Genomic DNA, 7,500 nt, shown 5'->3' on the forward strand with positions numbered 1-7,500 from the left:
GGTTAAGAGAGACGGGACAACACGACTGTGAGATTCTCCCGCCTCTAAGAAGACAATAGTAATCACACACTCCCACGAGAGAGAGAGAGAGAGAGAGAGAGAGAGAGAGAGAGAGAGAGAGGAAGGGCATTGTGTCTCAGACGTCTGCAGTGATTGTTTCAACCCTTTTTCTAGTGTGTGTGTGTGTGTGTGTGTGTGTGTGTGTGTGTAACTGCGTCACTGTACTATACACAAGGAGGATGTTCCATGCTCGTGGGGACCCCCATCTCGAAACTCAATCATACGACGTGTTCGACCTCTGTATGCATCCCCTTACTTCATCATTTCATGTACTCCAGCCATCCCTTCCTCTTCCGTCTGTAAAATCCCTTCTTTTCCTCCCTTCTTAACAAGATACGTCGTTCGGTTCCATAGCAAGGCGTTTGGTTGGTGTAGCCCCGCATCTCTCGAACTGTTCACTGCCTACGTCGTCAAGCTGGTTACGAAAAAATTTGAAAGGCCGTGCGTGATTGGATCACCCATTACTCTCTCCTCTTCCATGGTGGGTAAATCCACAGCCTGTCTCTCTCTCTCTAGCCCCCTATCCCCTGTAATACGGCTCCTGTAATCCCGGTAGAATCTATGAAGCTCTCCTCTGCACCTCCTCTATTAGTTCTTTGTCCTTTTGGAGCTGTGACCAAATTTGAGAAGCGCGTTATATAGTCCTGGCTTAAAACAGAACATCACCATTTTGCTGAATATTTCCTCATCCGTACGCTTCAATGTTAATCTAACATTTACCAGAGAGACACTTCGTCCCCTTCACAATACTCTAAATGTGACACTCTGGCGACAGGTTAGGGAAGGATATCAGCTCCCAAGTTCCTCTCACACACACACACACACACACATTCCTGCAGTTGATTTACCTGCCAGACAATGATCGTGTTGACGCCTTCTTTTTCCTCTCCCCCCAGCGTCCTATCCTCATTACGTTACATTTATTCCAGCTGAATTTCATCCAAAATGTATCAGAACAGCTTCGGCGTCTGTCCAAGCCTCCCTCGCACACTGAAGCAATCAATCTGTCTAAGCGCCCCTTCTTGTAAATCATGAACACAATCTTCCACGCATTTTTACCACCTCCCTCATCACCCTGGCACCACCCCGCAACCACGTGTAGCCAGCCACGTACAAGTCCAATCCCTCAGCCAAATCATTCACGCAGGTCGACAAGAACGTCCGTCCTTACGATTGGAACCTCGCGGCACGACCAGTGACGACCCTTTAACTATTTCTAGTGGGCTTCCCCCATCGCGTTCTCATCCAAGACTAAATCTTCTGTCCATCGAAGTGGCTTTCCCTTTAGTTCCCTGGCTGAAAATCCAGCGTCTGTACCAGCCTACTGTGTGGCACAATCCAGCTCCTGTACCCGCCTCCTGTGTGGCACAATCCAGCTCCTGTACCCGCCTCCTGTGTGGCACAATTCAGCGTCTGTACCAGCCTCCTGAGTGGCACAATCCAGCGTCTGTGTGGCACAATCCAGCTTCTGTACCAGCCTCCTGTGTGGCACAATCCAGCTTCTGTACCAGCCTCCTGTGTGGCACAATCCAGCTTCTGTACCAGCCTCCTGTGTGGCACAATCCAGCGTCTGTACCCGCCTCCTGTGTGGCACAATCCAGCGTCTGTACCCGCCTCCTGTGTGGCACAATCCAGCTTCTGCACCAGCCTCCTGTGTGGCACAATCCAGCTTCTGTACCAGCCTCCTGTGTGGCACAATCCAGCGTCTGTACCAGCGCCTCCTGTGTGGCACAATCCAGCGTCTGTACCAGCGCCTCCTGTGTGGCACAATCCAGCGTCTGTACCAGCGCCTCCTGTGTGGCACAATCCAGCGTCTGTACCAGCCTCCTGTGTGGCACACTGTCGTATGCATTCTGGCATTCCAGGTACGGAAGGTCCATCCAGCGTTCTCTTTGGCCTCATACAGAGCTCACTCTCTTGTAGAAGTCCAAAGCGTTCGTTACGCATGACTTCCTTTTCTCTGAAGCAGCGTTGCCTCTCACTTAGGCCGTCTGTCCTCTGCAGGAAGGTTAATCCACACTTGCTATCTGCTCGTCTTATCCGGCTCCTTAAGGAGACCACAATGCCACGAAAACTGGTCCGCCGTTTCAGCGCCTCTCCCCAGTCCCTTATGCTCTCTTCCACTCCCTTTGTCCCTTACCTCTTCCCCAGCGACTCAAACACGTCAACTGATCTGTCAAGTGTGCCCACACACACACACACACACACACACACACACACACACATCTTCAGCACATATGGAGGAATTCCATTAGGAGCCATGAGCCTTATACGGGTCGAAACCCTCCTGGATCCTGTTAGGATGACGTATCTAATCATTTCAAAGCTTTGCAAGTCCTCCTCCCAACTCCATCTTACTGGAGCCAGTGTGTGTGTGTGTGTGTGTGTGTGTGTGTGTGTGTGTGTGTGTGTGTGTGTGTGTGTGTGTGTGTCTTTCGCAGTGAAGACACACTCTTTAACTCGTCATTCATTTTCTGTGCATAACCCCGCCTCACACCATCCTCTATAACTCTTCCCTCTGAATCCCTTATCCTGATATATTGCTCTTTAACTGACACTTTACTCCTGATAAATTCGCGAGGAAGTGTTTGGATAATCCCCCTTTTCCCTCCTCCCTCGTCTGCAATATTCTTTTCACGGGTGCTCTGCTCCTCCTTCCTTCCTTTCTTTCCCTAATGAACTCCTTCCTTCCTTCCTTCCTTTCTTTCTTTCTTTCTTTCCCTACTGAACTCATTTCTTTCTCTCCTGTATCTTCTAAAGGTAGGTGGGTTACAGCCTCCACTACAGCACACGCTGTGTGAAGCTCCTTCATTCTTTGACGTCTGTTTTTGAACCTCTCCTCCTCCCTCTTTCTGAACCTTCCCTCTATACTGAACCTCTCCTCCTGCCTCTTTCTGACCCCTCCCTCTACCTATATTCAAGCTTAAAGGACCCCCCACCCCTCACCCATGTTCCTTCTTTCCTATCGTCGCTCCTCTTCTACCACCCACCCACCCACCCACCAGCGTCGCTCCTCTTCTACCATCCACCCACCTACCATCGTCGCTCCTCTTCTACCACCCACCCACCCACCCACCAGCGTCGCTCCTCTTCTACCACCCACCCACCCACCAGCGTCGCTCCTCTTCTACCACCTATCCACACACCAGCGTCGCTCCTCTTCTACCACCCACCCACCCACCTACCATCGTCGCTCCTCTTCTACCTACCCACCCACCCACCCACCAGCGTCACTGGCTCACCTCCTCCAACCTGTGCATCATACATAATATCATCAGTATAGCCACGCCAGTGTGTGTGTGTGTGTGTGTGTGTGTGTGTGTGTGTGTGTGTGTGTGTGTGTGTGAAGACGAAGAGGGTGGGTAATGATAAGCGTGTGTCAGCCCCTCAGTGCTCAATGACACGCAGCCATGGGATACGCTCCTGTACATACTCCAAGAGGATCCGTCTCCATGACTCCCTGGTCTCCATTCATGACCTCCTGGTCTCCATTCATGACCTCCTGGTCTCCATTCATGACCTCCTGGTCTCCATTCATGACCTCCTGGTCTCCATTCATGACCCCCTGGTCTCCATTCATGACCTCCTGGTCTCCATTCATGACCCCCTGGTCTCCATTCCTGACCCCCTGGTCTCCATTCATGACCCCCTGGTCTCCATTCATGTCCCCTGGTCTCCATTCATGACTCCCTGGTCTCCATTCATGACCCCCTGGTCTCCATTCATGACCCCCTGGTCTCCATTCATGACCCCCTGGTCTCCATTCATGACCTCCTGGTCTCCATTCATGACCTCCTGGTCTCCATTCATGACCCCCTGGTCTCCATTCATAACCCCCTGGTCTCCATTCATAACCCACTGGTCTCCATTCATGACCCCCTAGTCTCCATTCATGACTCCCTAGTCTCCATTCATGACCCCCTGGTCTCCATTCCTGACTCCCTGGTCTCCATTCATGACTCCCTGGTCTCCATTCATGACCCCCTAGTCTCCATTCATGACCTCCTGGTCTCCAAGAGAATGTAAACTTCACCTGGTGTAATGTACGTCTTTGTAACTGACAATACCCTTCATTATCGGTCCTTTACCATCACTGCATCATGTACCATCACTGCTTCATGTACCATCACTGCATCATGTACCATCACTGCATCATGTACCATCACTGCTTCATGTACCATCACTGCATCATGTACCATCACTGCATCATGTACCATCACTGCATCATGTACCATCACTGCATCATGTACCATCACTGCTTCATGTACCATCACTGCATCATGTACCATCACTGCATCATGTACCATCACTGCATCATGTACCATCACTGCTTCATGTACCATCACTGCATCATGTACCATCACCGTTTCATGTACCATCACTGCATCATGTACCATCACTGCATCATGTACCATCACTGCATCATGTACCATCACTGCTTCATGTACCATCACTGCATCATGTACCATCACTGCATCATGTACCATCACTGCATCATGTACCATCACTGCATCATGTACCATCACTGCATCATGTACCATCACCGTTTCATGTACCATCACTGCATCATGTACCATCACTGCATCATGTACCATCACTGCATCATGTACCATCACTGCTTCATGTACCATCACTGCATCATGTACCATCACTGCATCATGTACCATCACCGTTTCATGTACCATCACTGCATCATGTACCATCACTGCATCATGTACCATCACTGCATCATGTACCATCACTGCTTCATGTACCATCACTGCATCATGTACCATCACTGCTTCATGTACCATCACTGCATCATGTACCATCACTGCTTCATGTACCATCACTGCATCATGTACCATCACTGCTTCATGTACCATCACTGCATCATGTAGCATCACTGCTTCATGTACCATCACTGCATCATGTACCATCACTGCTTCATGTACCATCACTGCATCATGTAGCATCACTGCTTCATGTACCATCACTGCTTCATCTGCCATCACTGCTTAATGTACCATCACCGTTTCATGTACCATCACTGCTTCATGTACCATCACTGCATCATGTACCATCACTGCATCATGTACCATCACTGCATCATGTACCATCACTGCTTCATGTACCATCACTGCTTCATGTACCATCACTGCATCATGTACCATCACTGCATCATGTACCATCACTGCTTCATGTACCATCACTGCATCATGTACCATCACTGCATCATGTACCATCACTGCATCATGTACCATCACTGCTTCATGTACCATCACTGCATCATGTACCATCACTGCATCATGTACCATCACTGCATCATGTACCATCACTGCATCATGTACCATCACTGCTTCATGTACCATCACTGCTTCATGTACCATCACTGCATCATGTACCATCACTGCATCATGTACCATCACTGCTTCATGTACCATCACTGCATCATGTACCATCACTGCATCATGTACCATCACTGCATCATGTACCATCACTGCTTCATGTACCATCACTGCATCATGTACCATCACTGCATCATGTACCATCACTGCATCATGTACCATCACTGCATCATGTACCATCACTGCATCATGTACCATCACTGCATCATGTACCATCACTGCATCATGTACCATCACTGCTTCATGTACCATCACTGCATCATGTACCATCACTGCATCATGTACCATCACTGCATCATGTACCATCACTGCATCATGTACCATCACTGCATCATGTACCATCACTGCATCATGTACCATCACTGCTTAATGTACCATCACCGTTTCATGTACCATCACTGCTTCATGTACCATCACTGCTTAATGTACTATCACCGTTTCATGTACCATCACTGCTTCATCTGCCATCACTGCTTAATGTACCATCACCGTTTCATGTACCATCACTGCTTCATGTACCATCACTGCTTCATGTACCATCACTGCATCATGTACCATCACTGCATCATGTACCATCACTGCTTCATGTACCATACTGCTTCATGTACCATCACTGCTTTATGTACCATCACTGCATCATGTACCATCACTGCTTCATGTACCATCACTGCTTCATGTACCATCACTGCATCATGTACCATCACTGCTTCATGTACCATCACTGCATCATGTACCATCACTGCTTCATGTACCATCACTGCATCATGTACCATCACTGCATCATGTACCATCACTGCTTCATGTACCATCACTGCTTCATGTACCATCACTGCTTTATGTACCATCACTGCATCATGTACTATCACTGCTTCGTGTATCACCACAGCTCGTGTAACATCACTGCTTCATCTACCATCACTGCCTCATGTACCATCACTGCTTCATGTACCATCACCGATTGCCCCCCTTCCCCCCATCACCACATCGTATTACGTCTGCTTCATTAAACTCATCAAGAGGATTTAACACATGACGGCGCATTTCTCACCTTCGGGCACTGTCCCCCATCATGCACTGCATAACTGAGGGTCAATCTGACAGCATCTCGCATACCTTGAGGCTCTCTCTCTCACCGGGTGGGTCAATCCTCCTCCTCCTTCTCCTCCTCCTCCTCCTTCTCCTCTTCCTCCTCCTTCTCCTCCTCCTCCTCCTCCTCTTCCTTCGTCCTCCTCCTTCTGGACAGAACAGGCGGTAACTCATCTCTTTAGCAAGTCTTGTCTCCACAACTCCAACGACCATTAAGTGCCACGTCCCTCCCTCGACCCTTGCTGTGTGTGTGTGTGTGTGTGTGTGTGCGCGCAAGAACAACCAATTCACAACAATAGGAATGACGTGTATCACAAGGACTGCTTAATATATGGGCCTTCTTTCCTTCCCCTTCCCCTCCCTCCCTCAAAGGGAGAAAGATGGAGTGAAAAAGATTTTGTGTGATCGGGGCCTGAACATGCAGGAGGGTGAAAGGAGGGCAAGGAATAGAGTGAATTGGAGCGATGTGGTATACAGGGGTTGACGTGCTGTCAGTGGATTGAATCAAGGCATGTGAAGCGTCTGGGGTAAACCATGGAAAGCTGTGTAGGTATGTATATTTGCGTGTGTGGACGTGTGTATGTACGTGTGTATGGGGGTTGGGCCATTTCTTTCGTCTGTTTCCTCGCGCTACCTCGCAAACGCGGGAGACAGCGACAAAGTATAAAAAAAAAAAAAAAAAAAAAAAAAAAAAAATATATATATATATGGAGGGAAGGGGGGGGGGGGGGTGTCAGAGAGGACGAGGGGGAAACGCCCTTCGCCAACCTCCCTGCCAGCAGGGAGCGCACGGAGATGACCCAATCAGTCCACCCGGAATGATGGTGGGGAACGGCGTTAGAGAGGCCTAGCCTTACATCCCTCCACGCCACCACCACAAACACCCCTTAAAGCTACCCTCCCTCCCCCCTCCTCAAGGATGGGAGAAGGGGAGGGGGTTTATGAAAAATGGGAGGGTGGGAAGGGG

Source organism: Panulirus ornatus, chromosome 3, assembly GCF_036320965.1.
Source record: "Panulirus ornatus isolate Po-2019 chromosome 3, ASM3632096v1, whole genome shotgun sequence".
Taxonomy (NCBI): Eukaryota; Metazoa; Arthropoda; class Malacostraca; order Decapoda; family Palinuridae; genus Panulirus; species Panulirus ornatus.